The sequence below is a fragment of the Herpailurus yagouaroundi genome, unplaced genomic scaffold, assembly GCF_014898765.1.
Source record: "Herpailurus yagouaroundi ecotype Mexico unplaced genomic scaffold, PumYag 198, whole genome shotgun sequence".
NCBI classification, from domain to species: domain Eukaryota; kingdom Metazoa; phylum Chordata; class Mammalia; order Carnivora; family Felidae; genus Herpailurus; species Herpailurus yagouaroundi.
The window spans coordinates 19,726,401-19,751,371 of NW_024412429.1; the positions used below are offsets into that span (position 1 = coordinate 19,726,401).

The 24,971-nt window shown below is 38.2% G+C and overlaps 1 long non-coding RNA gene across 8 annotated transcripts in view; it reads left to right on the top strand.

Annotated features, from left to right (window-relative positions):
* The first annotated feature begins 803 nt into the window (after positions 1-803).
* The window catches only part of LOC121013342 (uncharacterized), a 275,767-nt gene continuing 251,599 nt past the window's right edge, over positions 804-24,971 (top strand). For 5 of the 8 annotated variants that reach the window (XR_005782647.1, XR_005782646.1, XR_005782653.1 and 2 more), the window contains exons 1-2: positions 804-968; positions 8,344-8,392. This is a non-coding gene — a long non-coding RNA (uncharacterized LOC121013342). Of the gene's footprint in view, positions 969-8,343; positions 8,393-16,703; positions 16,830-23,693; positions 23,803-24,971 lie in introns of those variants that run through there. The other 3 variants (XR_005782649.1, XR_005782650.1, XR_005782651.1) reach the window with 3 other exon arrangements.

Consider the following 24,971-nt stretch of genomic DNA (forward strand, 5'->3'; position numbering starts at 1 on the left):
TTTCACCGTTCGTGGGTTCGAGCCCGGCGTTGGGCCCTGTGCTGACCGTTGAGAGCCTGGAGCCTGCTTTAGATTCTGTGTCTCCCTCTCTCTCTAACCCCTCCCTCACTCGTGCTCTGTCCCTCTCTGTCTCTCAAAAACTAAATAAACGTTAAAAAAATTTTTTTTAATGTAATAGTGAAAGAATTTGTTCTAAATATCTCCTACGCTGGATTTAATCATTTGAATTGAGCCATTGGCAACAATATTCCAGGGAAATAAGGATGAACAGGTGCAATAAAAAGTGATCTTTCCTATTGTTACGCTAAAAATGGACACATTCCCTGGGAAAACGTCTCACCTAAAATTGCTTTCATAGGTGCAACTCCTTGCAACCTTTTTATAATTTCTGTAATGGGAAAAACCCGATTTAAATCATGCTACTCTGAATTCATTCAAAAACAGATAATGAATAACATTACTTGGCTTCTGCAATGACACAAGGCATGGAATAATAAACTACGTTACAGTGAGACCCTCTTCGTCCTAGATCTTGTGGAGCTGTTTATCAGAAGGTCAGTAGCAATGCTATTTCTATTGGAGCATTTTCATTTACAAAATTAACGTATTTGAAAAATGACTTTCAATAATGACACAAAGCATAAATATAAAAATCTGTACACGCTATAGCTCGTATAAAACATTTTTTTGGCATCAATTATTGTTGTAATTTAGGCTGAATAATGCCAGCTATTTTGCTGCTGTGCTGAAGTCCTCTTTTTTGAGCCCACAATGAACCTGTAATACTTATGGAAAGAGTTACCATAGCAACCTATATTGATGTCACAAGCTCAGGCTTCTGACTTCATTGCATAATGCGGTAGCAAGTGGATTTGCAGCAGAAACACCCTGCTAAAGAACAAGTATCTTGGTTCCCAGCAAAGAGGACAAAGGAGAACAGCAAGTTATAGGGAGTTGAATGCTGGATTGTGAGTCAGATTGTCTGAGTTCTTATTTTAAACCTGCTTCTCACTTGTTGCCTTGTTTTGAGTAATCGTGTTTACATGTGTGCACTGAGGTTTGAAGCAAGAAATCTCCTATCTCTGGGATAGACATAGAAGAGAAAACTCAGTATTTAATGTTTTAGCATTTGGGGGACATCTTAATAAGGCTAAAACATCCTAAAAATAACTTGGAAAGCAAGGAATTACTGATGTCTTGTAGTAGGTAACTGGCTAGCTCACAAAGATAAAGAGAACACTTGGGAAAAAAAGCATAGAGCTAGGGTTTTTGATTTTGATTTTTTGAAATAGTAATGGGTAAAGGGTATGATTGATGTCCTAATCTTAACTTTAATAAGAATGTGGAGAACTCTTACATGAATATGTCATATTACATAGCTGTATCTATTTAAGGATGTTTTGATATGTCTCAGAGAAGAGAAAGATTAATCTGTATCTGTTAGTGGGTATGATGCTTCTCATGTTTACACTGTGTACATTAAATCATAAATGTTTATTTTATCATGCAAATGTTTATCCTCATTAGAAAACAATTAAATAAGTGAAGTGGCTTTGCTAATTTAAAATAAAATTTAAAAAAATTAATGATATCCTTTTTTAGACAGGCCTACTCTTCCCTTTGGAACCCTATAACCTGTCCATTATGTCAATCGGTCTAGGTTTTTATTATATAGTAAATTTCAGAATTGAGCTTCTTTTGATATTTGAAAAGGCATTTAAACTAATAAACTTCCTCACCAGAAACTAAGGTGAAAACATGGTGCAGCTTTTCGTTTTATCTAAGGTAACAAGCTAGAACATTTTGATAGAACTATGGCCCTTCCCACCCCCTCTTTCCATATGTTTCAAAATCATTCCAAAATATCGGCGAAGATTTAACATGCTAAAAAACTTCATTAGCTAAATTCCCTGTTAAATAACCCTCAGAAAGAAATAAGTAATTTTTCAGGTCTTAGAAAAATTTTAAGTTACTGTTGAAAAATGTAGAGCAAGGTAGAAGCTGGGGCCATGTTTTTGATAAGTTCTTAATTGCATCTGAACTCGTTATTATCTCACTGCACAAGTCATTTGTGGGAGTCATAAAATCTTGCAAAATCTTTCAAAAACTAGAATTTGCTATACAGTGTTTCATGGAATATCTAAGAGTAAAAATTAGTTTTTTCATTATAGGCATTATGTTTATCCAACTAGCTAATGTGTTTTTTTCCTATACTAGGCAAAAGACTTTTCGTGTGTTTGTGTGAATTTAATTCAGCAGATTTTTATTAACTTTATTACCATGAGAAGGTCCTGAATAAACATAGTAAAATTTTGTAAAAAAAAAAAAAATCATACATTCTTCATTTTTTTTCATCTTAAGCAAAGAGAGGAATCAGTAAAAATGGTTGTTTCCTTTCTGAATTCTACTTTGTTCCTTGCTCTAAATTCTACCATTTCGAAGTACAACTCCTTTAAATAACAGAGACTAAACATCGCTGAAAGTCACATCAAGAAATCACACCTATAGAAGGAGCTATAGCTATTTTGTTTTGTTTTGTGATCACACTGAGGTCCAATAGATTTAAATAACTTGCCCAAAGTTAACTGGTGGAAGAATACATACCTCAACTAAGGATCATTCTACCACATCAAAGTGTCCTGATCCTGCCTGATGGCTTTTATCCAGTCATCTCCCTTTTAGATAGTCTGATATATAGTCCTTTTCTTCTTATTTTTTCTTAATTTCTTGGTTTTATTTTTTCCCCTAAAAAATCTCACTAGAGATTATAGAAAAATTTATTAGTCTTTTCAAAGAGCCAACTTTCGGCTTTACTTATTGCTCTCATGTATCTTTTACTGCGTAACAATCTACCCTCAAAACATACTGGTTTAAAACAACCACTATTTCATTATCTCATGATTTTGTGGGTTAAGAATTCAGGTAGGGTCATTCTTTTGCTTCTTGTGGTATTGACTAAGTTTACGGGGTGGTATTTGGTTGGTGGTTGGCGTGGTCTGGAGAGTCTAGGATTGCTTCACTCAGGTGCCTGATGCCTTAGCAAGGAAACCTAGAAGGCTAAGCTTAGATGGGTTTCTCCCTGTAACCACGTAACACAGGGCTTCTCCACATGGCCTTTCCAATGGAGTTTTGAGACTTCTTACATTGCAATTTGGAACTCTAAGAATGTACAGGAAAATGGGAAGTAGAAATGGCAAGTTTTCTTAAAGTCTAGACCTAGAACTGGCAAAATATCACTTCTGCCATACTTTTAGAGCAGTCATAGAACAAAGATTCAAGGGGAAAGGAAATAGATCTCTCCTGTCAAAGGAAAGAGTGTCAAAGAGTTGGAGCTATCTTTATTCTATCGCATTGATCCTGTGTTGTATTTTAGTCTTCTATTTCAACAATCTATTATTTTCTTTGTATCTTCCATCTGTTTTCTTTGTTTATATTCTATCATTCACTCTCCCCCCCTTCTTAGATTGGATGTTTAAATCATTCTTTTTCATCATTTCCTCGTCTAATATAAGCCCTGAAGGGTAATTTTTTTTTTCCAATTACAGCTTTCATTGCATTTCAAAGTTTTAGCTATATTGTTATTTTGCTCATTGTTCAGTTTTTTCCCAGTTTTCCATTATCATTTCTTTTGTGATCTATGAGTTATTTGGAAGTGTGGTTTTAAAATTTCAATCCCATAGGGTCTTAATATTAATAATGTATCTACTTGGGACTTAAAAGACATTCATCAAATACAATGGATTATCCTTTTTTGGATCCTGACTTGAACAAACTTAAGAAAACATATGAGATAATCGAGGGAAATTTGAACACTGACTGGATATTTGGGGAATTTTTATATATTAAAAAATATATATAATGGTATTATAGTGATGTTAAAAGTGTCCTTTTTAAATAGAGTTAGAAATATTTATGGAATGAATTTACTTCAGAAAAATTCAGATGGGAGTGGGCATATAGATGATAAAAGATTGACTATGAGTTAGATAACTGATGAAGACAACTGAAGGGTACAAGCATTCCATATTCGCATGTGTGAACTTTTTCATAAGTTGTCAAAAGTTTACCTTATAATAATTTCTCATTTAGTTGCATTGTGGCTAGAGAATTAGAGTATATTGAGTATATATGAATTATATATTCAAATATACATATACACAAAAATACAATTATATATATTCTTTCTATACAATGTAGCGAATACATTGCACACACACACACACACACACATAGTGAGCTTATTTTATGGACTGATGTATTAAATTTTGTGTACTTGAGAAGTAAATATGGAATATCTTTCTTTCTTTCTCTCTCTGTTTATCTATATATATCCATTAAATCAAGGTTGGCAGTCCAAATATTTTTTTTTAGTTTTTTAAAATAGATTTTTAAAAGATTTTTTTATAGATTCTTTTTCCTCCTAAAACTATGGATAATTGAGAAATAATTGAGAAATTTAGAAATCCATTAAATCATGGTTGGTAGTCCAAAGAATTTTTTAGGTTATTTTAAATAGATTTTAAAAATATTTTTTATAGATTCGTACAGATTTTTCCTGCTTAAACTATGGATAATTGAGAAATGTGTATTTCATCCTCACATTATTATGATGATTTGTCAATTTCTCTCTGTAGTTCTTGAATGTTTTGCAGTATGTAATTTGAGATAGGTTCGTAATACATATCTAAGTGTTAAATCTTACTGGTAATTTGAAATTTAATCTTCACACAGTATCACCTCTTCTTCCTGATAGTTTTTTATTTACCTTAAAGACTATTTTTTTGATATTAATATAACTCTCCCAGCTTTCTTTTGGCTATTATTTTGTGGATATCTCTCTCAATCATGTTTTGCTTTCATATTTTAGGTTATGTCTTTCATAAGAGCATATAATTGAATTTTTGTTTACCTAGCCTTAAAATTTCTGTTTTTAACTGGAAAATTTGGCCTATACACATAAATATTGTGATTCGTGATAATATTTATTTATTTCTATGATCTTAATTTGTACTTTCTGTTTGTCCATTTTTTTCTATGCTTCTTTCCTTCTTTCTTCCTTAGCCTTCGTATCATGTCATTCATACTATCTGGACACACTCCTTTCTTCAATCCTCTGTTGGCTGATTTGAATTGTGCTTGGTATTTCCCTTAATCTGACCTGTCATGCACCATATTTTATAGAAACTGTTAAATTTTCCATCTTTTAAAGGAAAATTTCCAGATATTCTAACATAGATAAATGTTTTAGCTTTAAAATTTTGGGTTACTTCAGAAGTTTTAGGATAGAGTTGCTGAACAGATGGGATATAACAGTATTCTTTAAACTAGAAGTCCTTGGGGCCTGGATGGCTCAGTCAGTTGAACATCTGACTTTGGCTCAGGTCATGATCTCATGGTTCATGATTTCAAGCCCTGCATCGGGCTCTCAGCTGTCAGCACCGAGCTTTCTTTGGATCTATGTTCCCCTCTCTCTCTGCCCCTTCCCACCCTACTCTCTCTCAAAAAATAAGTAAAAACATGACAAAAAATAAACTGGAAGTCCTTAAACTGCATTTGAGGAATAAGGCCTGAGCATGAAATTCTAGTGAATAATAGAATAAAAAATGAAGCTGAACTTAATGTTGATGGATTGACGATGAGGGGAGCCACCTAATGTTACAGTTATCAAAAGAGTAAAAGTTATCAAACTTTTCTCTTAGAAGAGAAGGTGACCTGATGAGAGCTGTTGGAGAAGATGGCAGTGGTGAATAATAGGTACTGAGTTAGGAGGACCTGATCTCCGGGAAGCCAGGTTAGGAGCCCTTTTTTTTTTTTTTTTTTTTTAAACGTTTATTTATTTTTGAAACAGAGAGAGACAGAGCATGAACGGGGGAGGGGCAGAGAGAGAGGGAGACACAGAATCGGAAACAGGCTCCAGGCTCTGAGCCATCAGCCCAGAGCCCGACGCGGGGCTCGAACTCGTGGACCACGAGATCGTGACCTGAGCCGAAGTCGGACGCTTAACCGACTGAGCCACCCAGGCGCCCCAGGAGCCCTTTTTTTAATTAATCGGAGATGATGGCCAAAGGGCTGAATGAAGATGTGAACTAGGGTCTGGGAATGAAAGCTATTCTCTGACTTAAGCATCGGTAGTTATGTAAGAAGAAGTTGACGGAAAGAGAAGGAAGCAACATGGCAGTGATAATTGCTACTGAACTGAGCAATTAGAGCATCATGGCTTCCTGCTACCTTCTCTGTTTATATCATAATCTGCTGCTACTAGCTTCATCCCTTATTTTTTTATTTCAGAGTTCCCTAGAGAGGAATTCAACTTGTTTGGCTTCTTTTCGCACCAGGTCTAGAGTCTTGCTTGCTGGCTTAGTTAGTGGATGAGCAGCCTTTGTGGTGGGTGTGCACTGGTGCGGCATTGTCCCCTGAAAAGTGGGGAGGATTATCTGATACAGACATCACCATATCCCCCGAGCAGGGACTGTGATCTGAGCAGGTCTCTTAGTCTCAGCACCCCAGAAAGCAGAGTCTGACCTAAGAATTTATGTGACTTTCTATCAAGGCAGGCAGGAATGAGTGTAAAAGAAATCTTACGGTAGGGAGAGAGGGAAAGCTGGCCAGAGGGTGTGTTGCTGAACTATTAGCACTGATGTAGCTTGCTTTGTGTTGTAGGGGTGTCCTGTGTAAGGCCACATCAACTGCATCTCAGAGAGATCATCATAGAGACTTGAGAAAGAGGAAGGACTTATCTTATTTGTTGTGGTTGGCCATTGGTTGAAAGTTTGCTCTATTAGGACTTAACTCCCCTGAAGTTCCAGACTGCACAGTTGTGGGCCTTTTAACAAGACTGCTCACACCTCAGTGTCAGTAAGGAAGTTCTGGGTTGGTGAGAAATGCCCGGTTTGGTGCGGTCTTAAAGTAAGGTACTGTCACGTTCTGCCTGAATGAGATCATTCCCAACTCAAGCAGGCCTGGTTACTGAAGCAGTGGTTGAAACAAAATACACATGAAGTAGAGAGATTGTGAATTGGTGTGTAGGAGGTGGTGGATACAGAAGACAATGATGGACGAGCTAGTTAAGGGGGTGAGGATGGGCCAGGGGCAGAGGACACAAAGGCACTTTCATATCCCAAAGTCTTAAACAGAATAATTCAAATAAAGTCCAATAAGTATTTAATGAGCCTCTACTCTTTGCAAGAAACTGAATTTATATCCCCCAAAATGGGGTGCCTGGGTGGCTCAGTCGGTTAAGCATCTGACTTCGGCCCAGGTCACGATCTCACGGTTCCTGAGATCAAGCCCCGCGTCAGGCTCTGTGCCGCGACAGCTCAGAGCCTGGAGCCTGCTTCAGATTCTATGTCTCCCCCTCTCTCTGCCCCTCCCCAGCTCATGCTCACACTCTGTCTCTGTCAAAAGTAAATAAACTTAAAGATAACTTTTATATCCCTGAAAGTAAGCAAGAAGCTTTACCATCAAGTGGAGGAAATAGACGTATATACATGTGAAATACAAGACACCATGTGTTAATATCATCCTTTATGATAAGCATGCACAAGAGGAGCACAGTGGAGGCAGTGGTGAATTTTGCTTGCAGGAGTAACAGAGTCTTGGTAGAAAGTTCCATGTGGCTTTAACGATTAAAGTTAAAATCTTGATAAACATGTGAGGGCTATCTCCTTATAAAATATTTACAACAAATCTTTAGAGCAACTGTATCTCTGCATCTGTATTTTATTAAAATGACACCCTTACATTTTAGATATTTCACACTGAAAAGAGAAATGAGAAATTGAAACTTTGAAAACAATTTATTTTTCCTTTATCCGGAAGTGAGTAGTACTTTTTTCCATGTTTCCGCACGACGCCTGTGGGCTTATTTTAAAAATGATTTGCCAGAATCTTCACATAGTTTCTTGAAATGGAATTAATATTAAAAATTGCCTTCTGTGTTCCTTGTCTTTCTCCCTCCATGTAGAGAATGAAGGAGTGACCAGGTGAAGAGCTGAAGGAATGGGGGCTGCAGGAAAACAAAATACACATCTTGCGATGGGTTAGAAAGATCAGGTATTTTGAGTTTTCTGGAGCAAAATCTGATGCTGCTGCCAGGGAACACTTTCCTGGTCTGAATTTGTTTTCCCAAAGAAATGGAGCAAGGTGGAAGAGATGTTGTACATGGGGCAGACAGAACCCAGGCAGTGAAAGAGAGCTAGACACAGGAATGGAGAGCTAGGAGTCTGGGGCTAGCCTAACTGTAACAGTGACTAGATTGTTCATCCTGACCAACCTTTGTCTTTTTTTTTTTTTTTTAAATTCTGATTCCAGTGTAGTTAACATACAGTGTTCTATTTATTTTAGGTGTACAATATGGTGATTTAAGTCTATTCCTTACTCAGTGCTCATCATGGTTAAGCGTACTCTTGATCCCCTTCACCTATTTTATCCATCCTCCACCCACCTCCCCTCTGGTCTCCATCAGTTTGTTCCCTGTATTTAAGAATCTGGGTATTTTTGTCTTTTTTTCATTTGTCTATTGGTTTGAGTGAAATCATATGGTATTTATCTTTCCCTGACATATTCTGCTTACTATTTTACTCTCTATATCCATCCATGTTGTTGCAAAAGGCAACATTTAATTCTTTTTTATACCTGAGTAATATTCCATTATATATATATATATATATATATATATATATATATATATATATATATATCTTTATCCCTTCGTGTATATCTAACCCTTCATATATTGATGGACACTTGGGGTGCTTCTATTGTTAATGGAATTGGCTATTGTTAATAATGGCTATTGTTAATAATGCTGTGATAAATGTAGGGGTATCAAATTAGGGTATCAAATTAGTATTTTCATATTCTTTGGGTAAATACCAAAGTAGTGGAATTACTGGGTCATATGATAATTCTAGTTTTAATGTTTTGAGTAACCACTCTAATTTTTCTGCAGTGGCTGCACCAATTTGCATTCTCATCAACAGTGTACGAGGGTTTCTTTTTCTTCACATCCTCACCAACACTTGTTGTATCTTATGTTTTTGATTTTAACCATTCTGACAGGTTGAGGTGGTATTGTGGTTTGATTTACATTTCTCTGATGATTAATGATGTTGAGAATCTTTCCATATGTCTGTCGGCCATCTGGATGACTTCTTTGGAGAAATGTTTGTACATGTCTTCTATCCATTTCTCAATGGGATTTTGTTTTGTTTTGTTTTTTCTTGGTGTTGAGTTGTATAAGTTCTTTATATAGTTGGGGTACTAAATCCTTATTGGATGTATCATTTGAAAATATCTTCTCCCATTCAGTAGGTTGTCTTTTAATTTCCTTTGCTGTTCCTTTTAATTTCCTTCACTTTGATGTAGTCCCAATAATTAATTTTTGCTTTTATTTCCTTGTCTTAGGAGGCTTACCTAGAAAAATGTTGCTACAGCTGATGTCAGAAAAATTACTGCCCCTTCTCTATTCTAGGATTTTTATGGTTTCAGGTCTCGCATTGAGGTCTTGAATCCATTTTGAGTTAATTTTCTGTATGGTGTAATAAAGTGGTACAGTTTCATTTTTTTTTTTTTTACGTGTAGTTGTCCAGTTTTCCCAACACTGTTTGTTGAAGAGACTTTTTCTCATTACGTATTTTCTTACCTCCTTTGTCAAAGATTAATTGACCATATACTCACGGGTTTATTTCTCGACTCTCCATTCTGTTCTATTGATCTATGTGTCTGTTTTTGTTCCAGTATCATGTTGTTTTAATTACTACAGCTTTGGAGTGTATCTTGAAATCTGGGATTGTGATACCTCCAGTTTTATTCTTCTTTTTCAAGATTGCTTTGGCTATTTGGGATTTTTTTTGTAGTTCCATACAAATTTTAGGATTATTTGTTCTAGTTCTGTGAAAAATGCTTTTGGTATTTTGATAGGAATTTCATTACATGTGTAGATTTCTTTGGATAGTATGGATATTTTAACAATATTTGTTCTTCCAATCCATGAGCATGAACTATCTTTCCATTTGTGTCATTTTCAATTTCTTTCAGCAATCTTTTACAGTTTTTGAAGTACAAGTCTTTCACCTCCTTGGTTAAGTTTATTCCTAGATATTTTAATATTTTTGGTGCAGTTATAAATGGGATTGTTTTCTTAATTTCCCTTTCTGCTATTTCATTATTAGTGTATAAAAATGTAATGAATTTCTTTATATTGATTTTGTATCCTGCAACCTTACTGAATTCATTTATCAGTTCTAGCCATTTTTTTTCGTGGAGTCTAGGGTTTTCTCTATATAGTGTGATGTCATCTGCAAATAGCAAAAGTTTTACTTCTTCCTTATCAATTTGGATGCCTTTTATTTGTGTGTGTGTGTGTGTGTGTGTGTGTGTGTGTGTGTGTGCTGTCGCTAAGATTTCCAGTACTATGTTGAATACAACTGGAGAGAGTGGACATCCTTGTCCTCTTTCTGACCTTAGGAGAAAAGTTCTCAGGATTTTTTGCCAATGGCCATGATGTTAGTTGTGGTTTCTTTATATATGGCCCTTATTACATTGATGTATGTTCCCTTTAAACCCACACTGAGGGTTTTTTATCATGAATGGATGTTGTACTTTGTCAAATTATTTTTTCTGCATCTATTTAATCTATGTTCATCAGAGATATTGGCCTGTTTTAGTTCTCTTTTTCAGTGGTATCTTTATCTAGTTTTGGTATCAGGGTAATGCTGGCCTCATAGAATGAGTTTGGAAGCTTTCCTTCCTCTTTTAATTTTTTTGCAATAGTTTGAGAAGAATGAGGAATAGCTCTTCTTTAAATGTTTGGTAGAATTCACCTGTGAAGTCATCTGGTCCTAGACTTTTGTTTATTGGGAGTTTTTTGATTACTGATTCAGTTTCATTGCTGGTTATCTGTCCATTCAAATTTTTCTATTTCTTCCTGGTTCAGTTTTGGGAAATTATATGTTTCTAGGAATTTTTCTATTTCTTCTAGGTTGCACAATTTGTTGGCATATAATTTTTCATAATATGTTCTTAAAATCCTTTGTATTTCTGTAGTATCAGTAGTTACTTCTCTTTCATTTCTGATTTTGTTGGAGTCCTCTCTCTCTCTCTCTCTCTCTTTTGGTGAGTCTGACTAAAAGTTTATCAATTTTGTTGATCTTTTCAAAGAACAGCTCCTGGTTTCATTGTCCTATTGTGTTTTTTTTTGTTGTTGTTGTCGGTTTCTATTTCATTTATTTCTGCTGTAACCTTTATTATTTCCTTCCTTCTACTGATTTGGGGTTTTGTTTATTCTTTTTCTACGTCCTTTAAATATAAGTTTAGGTTGTTTATTTGAGGGGTTTTTTTTTTGTTTGTTTTTTTTTGCTTCTTGACATAGGTGTGTATTGCCATAAACTTCCCTCTTAAAACCCATTTTGCTGTATCCCAAAGATTTTGTACCATTGTGTTACCATTTTCATTTGTATCCATGTATTTTTTGATTTCCTCTTTGATTTCTTGGTTGCCCTAGTCATCTTTTAGTAGCATTTTATCCTCCATGTATTTGTGTTCTGTCCAGCTTTTTACTCGGGGTGACCAAGCTTTGTCTTAATTCCTAAAGTGTGGAGATGTCTCTCTCTCTCTCTTTTTTTTCCTATAGGGGAGAATTATTAGCCTTCATTTGTGGCCTGGCTAGTAGGGTTTACCATTGACTACAACATCATTTCAGTATCACAAAAATAAAGTGTGTAATATCGTGCTCACATTTGATTAAAGCATATTTAACATATGTAAATGTCATATTGCTTTGCAAAATAAAGACATACTAAAATAAATATATAAATAGTGTAGGCTACTCCACCAGTTATCCCACTCAATTTGTGCATAGAGATGGGAATCTGCCTTTTCACCTGTTGGCCTCAGTTCCACTTACCTCCTATGGATTATGAGAATTGTGCTAATTGGAATATGAATCTACTGTCAGAATCTATGTCTATAGAGATGTTTTTGAGATGACATGGCTCTCAAACTCAAGCCAGCTTGTTCACCTGGGCTACGCTGAAGAATCAGCAATCTGTCCCAATAATGAATGGAAAATGACCTATACCCGACTTCCTGAGGGACTATTCCAATACCAGACCTTACTAACAGATTTTCATGGGTAAATTTGATCAAGTGATATTTTCACTTTTAATTCTTCACTTTAGAACCAAGATGTAACTTGTGTAGAGTATGGAGTTTTCAGATATGAGAAAAGACTAAATGTTGGAACAGCTTAAGAAGAAAGGGTTTGTGGCAATATTGAGCCAATGTTCTCATAAATTGCCTTAGCCTTACTTTTTCAGCAGTAGGAAAGTTGAGCAGATCTACTAAGAGGGGAAGGCACCATGGTTGTCTGAGGATCAGAAACTTTTAAGTGGAGGCATTCTCTGCTTTCCCTTCTAGTTAGCTTCTCATTTCTGGAGCTTAGATCTTGCTCAGACTTCATTTTTTTGGTCCAGGTGCTTTAGAGCGCCAGCCATGTTCTAGGCATTGGACTAAATGCTTTGTATAGTTTTATCTCGTTAAAAATTTGTAACATATCAAGAATTATTATTATTCCCCATTTACAAATAATGATGCTATGAAGTCTAGGTTATTTATTCAGCTAGTAGGTGAAGGAGGTAGGGTGGGATATGGATAAGTCTAACTGTAAAGCCTACATCCTCTTTTCAGTATACAATATCCTCTCCTTTAAGCTTCAAATACTCTAGCTTTATTAGGGCATTCGTAGGGGTGACTTGGGTGCCCTTTGGAGGACTTTGTGAGTTCATTTCTTTTCACCCCTATGTAAGAAGTCTTTCCTGAGTTTCTGTGAATTATAAGGGTAAACCATTTCGTGTAGCATGGCCCAAAGACATTACATGGTTGTACCAGAAAGGAGGCTGTGTCCTGCCATAGTGGCTCAGCTACACTTTCTTTGATACCTGTTTGGACTTCATCAAAATCTTTTGTCTTGTGGTTTTGGTAGCGTTTGGGTAAAGCTTATATATGAAAGTGAATGGTTTAGTTTTCCTGATAGAAAGTTTAATTTAGCTCTCCAGCATGTTGCTTTTAGCTTGTTTGTAGATATAATCGTTTACTTAATGAGGATGCATCCTCCCTTTCAGAGTACAGACTTTAAAATGAATTTCCATAGATTTACATAAATTCCCTGGGGACCACTATCATGTGAGCAAAGAAAGAATTGCCCAGCTGTGTTCTGATTTAATGGAATTATGAAGCTTTAGGGTGTGGGCTCTGAAAAAGATATCTAGGGGAAATAGTCACTCAAATTGTTGGAGAAATAAACCGTTAAATGAATTTGCTCTCACTCAGATTGGAGATGATTTTAGAAGCCAGCATCAGCCAAAGTTTTAAAAAACTCATTTTAGGAAAAGTTGGTAAAAATGCTGTACATTTCAGAAATCACCTTTTATTTCTGAGAATGAGTGTTAATATTATATGACAACAGATTTTGCGTAGAGCATTTTTATTTTAAATGTGTTTAAAATGGAGAGAGTTAGCAAATGCTCTATATCTCATGCTGTCAACTCAAAATAACAGCATCTTTAGGTACACTTACTTTTAAATCTAACGTGAGTCCCCAATGTTATCTGGGCCAGAGTTTATTAATGGTGGTCTGTATGTCTTTCACACTCCAATTCCTTCCTCAGTGATATGAAAAGATCTAAGAAGGTTTCGGCTTTTGGAGCTCAGAGATTTTGCCTTCTGTCTAACTTACTTTGAATCTTTCTTTATTTTTTATTCTTTTTATTTTTTTAATGTTTATTTTTAAGAGAGAGAGAGAGCGAGCGAGCAGGGAAGGGACAGAGAGAGAGGGAGACCCAGAATCTGAAGCAGGCTCCAGGCTCTGAGCTGTCAGCACAGAGCCCGATGTGGCTCTCGAACCCACAAACCACAAGATCATGACCTGAACCGAAGTCAGATGTTTGACTGAGCCGCCCAGGGGCCCCTGAATCTTTCTTTAAATGGTGATGTCCCAATTACATTGTACTCTGTGATTGGTTCTATAGGTTGGTTACAATAACATAACAGCAATGGGAAGATTTCATAATTCTCTTGGCCTTGGAGTATAGCCATGTGAATTAAGTCCTTTTCAAGATAAGACCTCAGCATTAGCCAGGAGTCTACAAATATATATCTTTGGTTCAAAGAGGCTTACTCAAGAGTGTGAATGGATTGATATTAATTTATATTCTGTGTTGGAAAAACAACCACTGATATGAGTCCATAAGGTTCGTCCTTGTGTATGAAAACGTAAATTAGTCAATAAGTATTTAGCAATGTGTAGAAAATGCTTGAAGGTGGATGCTAAAAAGGAAGAAATATTTGTCCATGGCATTGGTATTTTTTAGCATCTATACAAAGAAACAATAATAATAACTAACATGTTTTGTGCACTTACTATGCTCCAGGATTTTCTTTTTGTCATCTGTCATAAACTTCACAACAACCTATGACTTAGGCCCTCTGATTATCCCATTTTACAGATAAGAAAACAGAAAGCTAAATCATTTGCCCCAAAGCTAGTATGGGGTAGCTAGGGTGGCAAATATGGCACATTGGCCCTGGAAGGTAGGATCTTTTTTCTCAAATTCCTATATGTATTTTAAAAAGTTTTTTCAATGTTTGTTCATTTTTGAGACAGAGAGAGAGAGAGAGAGAGAGAGAGAGCAAGTGGGGGAGAGGCAGAAAGAGAGGGAGACTCAGAATCCAAAGCAGGCTCCAGGCTCTGAGCTGTCAGCACAGTCTGCCGAGGGGCTCGAACCCATGAACCGTGAGATTGTGATCGGAGCCGAAGTTGGACACTCAACCAACTGAGCCACCCAGGCGCCCCTCCTGTAGATACTTTATTGTGGTTAAATGTACATATACAACATGGGCATTATAAACACGGGCGTTCAAATATCTGTTTGAGTGCCTACTTTCAATTCTTTGGGTATATACCAGAAGTGGAATTGCTACAACCTATGAAATTCAATGTTTAATTTCTTGAGGAATTGTATACTGTTTTCTATAGTGGCTGCACCATTTTAAACTTCCCCTGGCAGTGTACAAGGGTCGCAATTTTCTACCTTCTTGCTAACATTTTTTTTCTAATAGCCATTCTGATAGTATCTCATTGTGGTTTTGATTGTCATTTCCCTAGTGATTAGTGTTGTTGAGCATATTTTCATGTGCTTATTGGCCCACTTGTAAATCCTCTCTGGAAATATGTCTCTATATATCCTTTGCTCATTTTTAAATAGAGTTGTTTTGTTGTGTTTTGAGTCATTGAAGTTCTTCATATATTCTGGATATTACTCCCTCATCAGATAATGCCTTCCACTATCTTCATAGTATCCTTTACATTCTTGCCTGTGTTCAGAGTCTATGCTCTTAACCACTACACTGAAGTATATAACCGAGGTTGTGACATTGCTACCACCATATCCCCTTATGATGAAATAAAGATAAGAGGCTGTGTTGTCAGGGGATGCATGAAGAAAGCAGTGAGACCTCGCACATTCTAGATGTGTTTAGTGCATATTTCTTGATGAGTCTGTTTTTGCATAATGATTGAAAAAAACGAGTCAGCTGTGTCGCATCCTCCCGTTCTTTGCCATGTATTTCTTGGCCATTCACAAGAAGAGGGGAGCAATGGGAAAGGGGGGTGGGTGCCTGGCTGTGAATGGAAGATACATCTGCCAATCTTTTAGCTTTAGATACATTGCCAGGACGTTTTCTTTTCTTTTCTTTTTTTTAAAGGTCACTTATTTTGAGAGGGAGAGAGAGAGAGAAAGCGAACATGAGTGGGGGAGAGGCAGAGAGAGAAAGGGAGAGAGAGAATCCCAATCAGGCACCGCACTGTCAGGGCAGGGCCAGATGTGGGGCTCAAGCCCATGAAATGTGAGATCACGACCTGAGCCAACACCCAGAGTCAGACGCTTAACTGGTTGAGCCACCCACATGCCCCACCAGGTGTTTTCTGGCAGAAGTGTGATTTAACCTGACTTAAAGAGGTGAAACAAAACCTCTCTTCACTCTCATTCACTGCCTACGTCTAGAAACTCACTTTTCCTTGGAGCTTAACAGAGGGAGGAAGGAAAAGAGAGAACAATCCTCTCTCTCGCCTCTTCTTCGCCTGAGGTGGAATTAAACTCTATCTTCCTGGGTGTTGCTGATTACTGGGGTGGAGGAACCGGGCACAGCATCGAGACCACGTTGTGTTCCTTCGTCTGAAGAAGGTATTGTAAGTGTGACTCAGGTTTCAGTTAGAGCTCTTTGCTTCTAACTGCATACCACCCCCCCCCCATTTGTCTCTAGGTTTTGGATTTTGGATGCATGTAAGATACAGTGATTTCTTCCCCATACTGTTTGTGAATTATTAAGTCTATGCCTCAGGCTCAGAGAGGGGCCTTGGATACTGGAACAATAACAACCTGTAAAGTAGAAATTAAGAAAAGTCCCTCTTCTTCCCATCCCAGAATATAAATAAGCCCGAGGCACTCACTTTGGAGTCACCTGCTTGGCTTGAGGCTCTTAACATTCTATCTCTTTAGAGGAATCATCAAAAGAGCTTGCACACCTGATGGTTATGGTGTGAGAGCTGTCAGGAAGTTTGCAGTCAGAAGAGCCTTTTGTAAGGCTCTCTGGAAGCCTGCGTGGTATGGTAATGGCTTCCTCCTCCTGCAATGGTTGGTTAATAGGGTCAAGAGAAGATTGCGGTGAAAATGGGAGAGCAGAGGGATGGACTTCAGGACCCTCCTGACGGCGTTCCAGGGGACGACTTCACTCCCAGCGGAGAGACTGCAGGCCAGGTCTCAAGGCTCGCTGTAAGCACCATGTGTCCTGCATCTTCAGACACCAGAGATTTTTCTCTCACCTTCCAGGGCTCCCCAGCTTGGCCTCAGTCCTCTTATACACGGGAGCCATGGGAGTCTCTGCTCTACATCAAAGACCAAGAAAAGAGTCACTTTAGGGGCCCCTGGGGGGCTCAGTTGGTTAAGCTTCTGACTCTTGATTTCGGCTCAGGTCATGATCTCATAGTTTGTGGGTTCAAGGCCTGCGTCGGCTCCACACCTGCTTGAGATTCTCTCTCTCCCTCTCTGACTGCCCCTCCCCCTCTCACACTCTCTTTCTCAAAAAGAATCCTAAAAATGGAGTCATTTTACAGACAATTTTCATATTCATTTTGTTTACCTTATACCGTGTGCCGGATGCCTACATATTTCGTTAAATTCTGATAACGACCCTGAGACAGATTTTATTATTCCCTTCTGCTATTGAGGAACCGGAGTCTGTAGATGGGAAGTGAATTCACTTGGGATGACATTGTGTGGAAGGTAAAGCTCACAGTCTGAGTAGGTCTTCTTGACTCTACAGCCCATCTTCCTTCCTGGGCTTCTTTTACTGGCCGTTGACCTTCCTTCCCTTTAAACTCTCATTTTCGATTCCAGGAAACAAAGGGGGAAAAAAAAGGGATGCTTTGCATGAATTTTGTTAACTGAAATTAGCATCAACTATCACCTCTTAGAAGTGAGTGCTGCTGTTTCTCGGCGTTTCAGAATGACATCATCAGGCCGGATGCCACCCAAAAGTGAGTCGGTGGTCCTGTTCTCATGATACAGGAACTCTAGTACATGCCCCATTTGGTCTGTCATCTCGTCCACTAGCACAGCTTACTAAAGAGGGGTTAGAGGCAGTTTCCACGCTGCTTACGGAAACTTGGCGGAAAGAACTGTCGCACAGGTGGAGATAATGTCATTCAGCTGCCACGAGTGCAATTTACAAGACAGAATTGCTCCTCTTCGCGCTGTGGCCAATGGCAGAGCCCAAGCTTCTCATTTCATGGCAGAAACTACTTCCGGACATAAGTTTTTCTTTCTGCAGCTCAGTTGTTGGCTTATTCTTACTTGTTTTTATCAGCATAATGCTTTTTTGTTGTGGTGTCAGTTTCCTCACATGGTTATTTTCCTGCCAAGTGCAGTAATCAAAGTGAATTAAAAGCATTATTTATTGATTTTTTTAGAGAGAATGGGTTTATTGTGCTTTATTTATTCTTAAATAGGCTAATTTGATCCAAAAACCCTATTAGAGTTAATAGTGCCACTGGTAAATATAATTTACCCAATAATCTAGAAAAGGTTATTTTCCTAAATAGAGCATAAATGTTACAGTTCTAATCATTTTCACATGATGCTCAAAAAAAAAAAAAAAACGGCAATCAAAGATTCAAGTTTGCCTTTTGAAAAGCATAGCAGAGGCACTTGGCAGCTTCTTAGGCATCAGTTTTTCTCGAAGAAAACTACACTTAGGTAGCACGTGTTCCACTTAGTAGCTATTGTCATAATCTATTACTGGATATAAAAAGGACGACCATACGAATTTCTCAGAGGGTCAGTATGTAACTGGAGGTGTGGCAGAGAGCATGTTTTCATGCTGTATTTCTAAGGCTGGTGCTTAAGGGTTGGGAGAGAGCTCTTCATCATTATCGGTACAATAATAATAGCAAATCTATAGCATCCCATGGTAGTAGGCACTACTATGAGCAGTTTTCATGTAACAATTCATTTAAACCTTAGGGTTACCCTGGGAAGTAGTAACTATTATCACCCCCATTTTACAAGTGAGGATGCAAGAAAGTGAAAGTGAAGCACAGAGAGTGAAGTAACTTGCTTCGGATTACACGAGTGGGAGAACCAGAGTACATATCCAAATACCTGACCCTAGAGTTTGCGGTCTGAACTGCTGCCCTCTATGGCAACATTTATTGAGGTCATACTATATGTCGTGCATTATGCTAGGCACTGATACTGGAGAGAGAACAATTCCTTGGGATAAACAGTCGAGCACACATAGGCACAAATCTCTCTTCTTCCCATCTTTAGAGGTCATTTAGAAAAAATTTAATTCCAGGGGTGCCTGGGTGGCTCAGTGGGTTAAGCATCCCACTTTTGACTTTGGCTCAGGTCATGATCATAGGGTTCATGAGATCGAGCCCTGCGTCGGGCTCTGTGCAGCCAGTGCAGAGCCTACTTGGGATTCTCTACCCTTCTCCCCCTCCCCACCCCTTCCTCCCCTGCTCGCACTCGCTCTCAAAATAAATAAACAATAAATAAATTTTAATTCTCGGATAGTTAACATAGTGTTATATTAGTTTCAGGTGTACGATATAGTGATGTGACAATTCTATACATAGTGCTTATCATGGTAAGTGTATTCTTAATCCCCTTCCCCTCTTTTACCCATCCCCCTATCCACCTCCCCTCTGGTAACCACCAGTTTGCTCTTTAGAGTTGAGTCTGTTTTTTGGTTTGTCTCATTTTTATTTCTTCATTTGTTATGTTTCTTAAATTCCACATATGAGTAAAATGATATGGTATTTATCTTTCTCTGACCGACCTCTTTCATTTAGCATTATACTCTACATCTACCCATGTTGCTAATGGCAAGGTCTCATTCTTTTTTATGGCTGAATAATATTCCATGGTATCTACATACACCATTTCTTTACACATTTATCCGTCCGTGGACACTTGGGCTGATTCCATAATTTGGCTATCATAAATAATGCTGGAATAAACATAGCACATATATCTTTTCAAATTAGTGTTTTGTATTCTTTGGGTAAATAGTCAGTAGTAGAACTCCTGGATCATATGGTAATTCTATTTTTAATTTTTTGAGGAACCTCCATACTGTTTTCCACAGTGGCTGCACCAGTTTGCATTCCCACCAGTAGTGCATGAGGATTTCCTTTTCTCCACATCCTCACCAACACTTGTTATTTCTTGTATTTGTGGTTTTAGCCATTCTCATAGATGTGGGGTGGTATCTCATTGTCATTTTGACTTGAATTTCCCTGATTGTGAGTGATGTTGAACATCTTTCCATGTGTCTGTTGGCTATCTGGATGTCTTCTTTGGAGAAATGTCTGTTCATGTTGTCTGCCCATTTTTTAATTGGATTATTTGTGTTTTTTTGGTGTTGAGGTGTGTAAACTCTTTACATGTTTTGGCTACTTTATTTATTTGTTTGTTTGTTTATTTATTTATTTATTTATTTATTTAAAAAGTTTATCTATTTTGAGAGATAGAGAGGGAGACAGAGACAGTGTGTAGGGGAGAGGTAGAGAGAGAGGGAGAGAGAATCCCAAGTAGGAATTCAGCACAGAGCCAAGGACATGGGGCACAATCTCCCGAACCATGAGATCATGACCTGAGCAGAAATCAAGAGTTGGATACTTAACTGACAGAGCCACCCAGAGGCCTCTTGAGGTCACCTTTGAAGTTTCAAATAGCTGGGAAAGATTTTCCCCATTGCCAATGATTTGTGTAGCCATTAACAAAGAAGTTCTGCTGTCCATGATGGAAGTGTCACAGTGATGCCCTTAGAGTTAGGACAAAGCATAATAATAACTGTACCAATGACCATTTATTAAGTGCTTCCATTAAGTAGGCATTATGCTAGATGCCAAGAGAGACTCGTGGAACATTCAAAACTGTAAGTGCTAGGTCTAATTTGAATGGATCAGTACTCCCAACCTCACCTCTGTGTTTTTTGCTTTGGGGACAGTCCTGTGCTTATTCTTCAGCAGCATTCTTGCCTTGTGCCTGGAGTCACAGGGGAGTGAAGGATATTTCCTCGTTGGTTTCATGGTGTTAGCTGTGCGACACCTCTCCTCACGCATAACCCAGAAATCACACCCGAAACTCAAGCTAGTCTGTTTTTACAGATTTATTTTGGCGGGGGAGAGGGGGAAGTCAGCCAATTTCCACACTCCCCTGATCCTGTTATTTTCATTATCACACTTCCCTGCATTTCCTAGTTTCAATTAGGACTGAAAACACCGTACCGAAATTGCATGAGCGTCTCTGTTCAGGGTGCTTCCCTCTCCTTGGAGGGGAGGCAGCCCGTCCTCTCCCCAAGTAAGGTCAAGAAGTTCATCAGACTTCTTCCCATTTGTTAGATGTGCAGACTCTTAAAAGCTGGGCAACTTTCGGAAAGGTCTATAAAATTCGAAGTAAATATTTAAACTGAACTTCAAAAAACTTTCAAAGTTTGCATATTGATACTTCTTCTTTTTTTTTTTTTTTTTTTTTTCTTTTAGCAGCTAGAATTGTGAATTGCTGAACGGGACAGCCCTGGGCTATGAATACCCATGATTCCTATTTGGATTGCTTAAAGGTTTTATCATAAGACAGTCAGTTGAAATAAGGGTGAAAAAAGCCTAATTCAGAAGACCCCCACAGCTAGAAGGATCCTTCTTCAGTTGTTGTAAAATCTCCATATTAGGTTTTGACAACGCTGACAATATAGTTTGAAGAATGTTTGTTTCTCTCTGTGTCTGTCTCCACACCCTGGAGCATGTACACACATACACACACGTGCAAAGGCAACATGACGGACTGAGTCAGGAAGACTAGGTAATAGGGAGATATTCGTAGTTTACTTAAAAAAATTTTTTTTCTTAATGCTTACTTATTTTTGAGAGAAAGGGTAGACAGAGCATCAGCGGGGGAGAGGCAGAGAGAGAGGGAAACGCGGAATCCGAAGCAGGTCCCAGTCTCTGAGCTGTCGGCACAGAGCCCAACGTGGGGCTCAAACCCACAAACCGTGAGATCATGACCTGAGCCGAAATTGGGCGCTCAACCGACTGAGCCACCCAGGCGCCCCTCATAGTTTACTTTATACTTTCATATATTAGGATTTAAAAGGAATAAGTACACATTTCTTCTGAAATTTTATAACTTTAAAAAAAGTACTCAAAGAAAAACTTACACTTCCTTTGTTGACAATAGAGAATATTATCAGGGGATGGTAGCCCTTACCTCTCAGAGGCTTAACCTTCACTGGAACAAATGTCTACATTTGCATAACCTGATCCTAAAATAATTCACACATTAAACAACCATTATTTACCTGCCATGCTGCATGACAAAATAGTTGCTGAGTGATTTTATAATTATACATTCTTGGTGCCATGCCTTTGGCTGCCAAAAGACAGACCTGCCAATCTAACACAGTTTTATATTATTTTTATGTATAAGCAAAGGCTAAAAATAGGTGATTTTTAAGAGTTTGTCATTTCATTGCATTGTCCTAAGTAAAATTATAGCTCCACAATAGATATTATAAAAACATTTTAGACAGGGCAGTGTTCTATGCAGATCATGTTCTTTTACACAAGTATCTCAAGTATCTGGATCATTGACAGAATTTGAAAGAAAAAACAATAGCCTAAAGCCTTTGGAATCTTTTATTCAGATCTATTTTCACAATTACACAACTGCAAGTTTGCGCTTGATTTTTTTTTTTTTTTTTTTTAATAAAATCCATTCTTATCCATAAAATGTTCCTGGTTTCCCCTTGCCGATGGTGGAGCCAGCTTAAGCTGGGAGGGAGGTAAAGTTTGTCTTCGGAGCATCTGGTCACCTTTCTTTTCCCTTTGGGTAGTTATCCTTTCTGGCTCTAAGATATTTATGAATCCATAATCTCTTTTTGGAATGTATCTGATAACCTCATGTCCACTTGGATGTTTATATCTGATAGCGTGTTGTCTTCCTGCCAGAGAATATGTTTTTAAGTCAAAGGACTATCTAATGGCTGAATGTTGACTATCAGAAAACAGGAGACAATGTGGGAGAAGATAATCACCCAGTGCCTCAGACGTAATAAAATGAGTATGTATTAGAACGTGCTTTTACCTATCTTGAATCCTCTCATAAACTATGTTTTGCTAGTACTATTAGAGAAAGAACATGGATTGGATAGATCCTCTATATATCACATTCTGGTAATAAAATATTTTTTTTTTAATTTTTTTTCCCACGTTTATTTATTTTTGGGACAGAGAGAGACAGAGCATGAGTTAATAAAATATTTTGATATTCCCTTGTTACATTTTATTTTTGCTAACATCATTATCATAATTTTAAAGTTCAGATTTTAGCATGTGATGACTTAGCGTTAATTTGCATTTAGTTAAAAACAAGACAGCCCAGGGGCACCTGGGCAGCTAGGTTGGTTAAACTTCCCACTGTTGGTTTTGACTCAGGTCATGATCTCACAGTTTGTGATATCTCACAGTTTGTGCGATCGAGTCCCACGTCGGGGCTCTGTGCTGACGGCTTATAACCTGCTCGGGATCCTCTCTGTCCTCTCTCTGCCCCTCCCTCTCCACCCCTAAAAATAAATAAACAAACTTAAAAATGTATTAAAAAACACTGGGAGTCCAAATACTATTTTATTTCAATATCTTAGTATTTTCAACATCCAAAAACTTAGAATCGCTATAAAGCAGCTCTCTGAAACCTTAAATTGTATGAATAATGATAGTAACAAAAGCATTTATTGACTGCTTCCAATGTGCTAGACACTGTGTTAAATTCTTTTTATGCAGTCTGTTTTTCAATGTTCATAATGGCCCTATTCGGTAGGAATGGACTCCCCCTCTTTACAGAGGAAGAAGCTGAGGCAAAGAAAGCCTTTGAATGGGTCAACATGCAAAGCCAGTGAGAGACGGACTCAGAAGTCCAGCCTGATTCTGTTTTGCTCTGAGGTCCTTTGCTCCCAGTCATCCCAATCTGCATCTAATTATATCCCACGCCCACCTTTGTTACATGACAATTGCACACCAGGTCGTACCCTTAGATGCTTCTAGACTCACCGCCACCTCATTTAATCATGTGAAGTGGCCTGGCCAATCTTGCCCTGCTTGGAAGTAGCAGGTCTCCAATCCAGGTCTTATGACTTCAAATTGAGCAGTGTTTCTACCATGTGAGGCTGAACTCTCAATCAAGCCCAGTATGACATTAAGTAGAATTCTTGAGATGGGATCTTTGGTCGCACTCAGAAAGCCTTTAATCTGATTTTCTTTCAGACAAAGGAAAGTCTATCATTCACTAGTTTGCACTCACTGAGTGAGGCATCAGTTTAAAATCAGACTACAACTTCATGAATGTCATGCATCATTTCTATTAAATGAGACCTACTCTATAGTTTGTAGCACTTTAGAAGAGATTATTTTGGGTTTAGCTGCTTGCTGGAATCAAACTCAACCCTGCATTGATTAAAGAGATTTACTCAGTGGTAACGTTTAGCTGTTTAGGGTGTTTTGAATAATGGGCAGATGACCGGGAATGTTCTTGTGGAATGGCATGAGTGAGAAGCTGTGATGCAATGAAAAGGAGGCAGGGTTTAAGGAAGGGGATATTGTTTCCTTGACTAAGAAACCAGCTGAGAAGAGCAGTAGAGGCAGATGGCACATGTTGTAACAGGTGCAGATTGGTGACCACAGGTATCTTGGGTGGGGGGCGGGGGTCTCGTGAACAGGACTCTCTCATTCTCAAACTGAAAGTCTATTGGCAGCTCTGAGTCCCCAGGGCTTCACATATTTCTGTTTTAAAGGCCCGCTTTTTCTTTGCCTTTTGGCTTTTTTTGTCTGCAAATATTCGCTCCCCTGTCCCTAGCAGCTTCAAAAAGAGTCCGCCCATCTACCCCAATTTTCCCCAAGCAGGCATCTCCATACTCTGTGGCATAGTCACCATCTTCTCCCTCTGTCATCAGCAAGCCTTGAGTGCTCTCAGCATGGGGAGCAGGGGGGTGGGTCGTGGGGTGAAGAGTCTCTTTATGGCAAAGGGTGTTAGGAAGCACTCCCTTTTTATCTGGGATACCAGATTTGTGGGGGATTTGATTAATCAGATAAATTATACTCCATGAAACCCTGATTTTTATGTTATTTTTTAAAATGTTTATTTAGTTTTGAGAGAGAGAGGAAGCACACACGAAAGAGAGAGGGAGACAGGGGATCCAGAGCAGGCTCCGTGCTAACAGCAAAGAGCCCAACCCTGGGCTCAAACACACAAACCGTGAGCCCAAGTCGGATGCTTAACTGACTGAGCCACCAGGCGCCCCTTTGATGCACTGATTTTTAAAGCAATCACCCTTCCTAATGCAGTTTTAAAATGTAATGC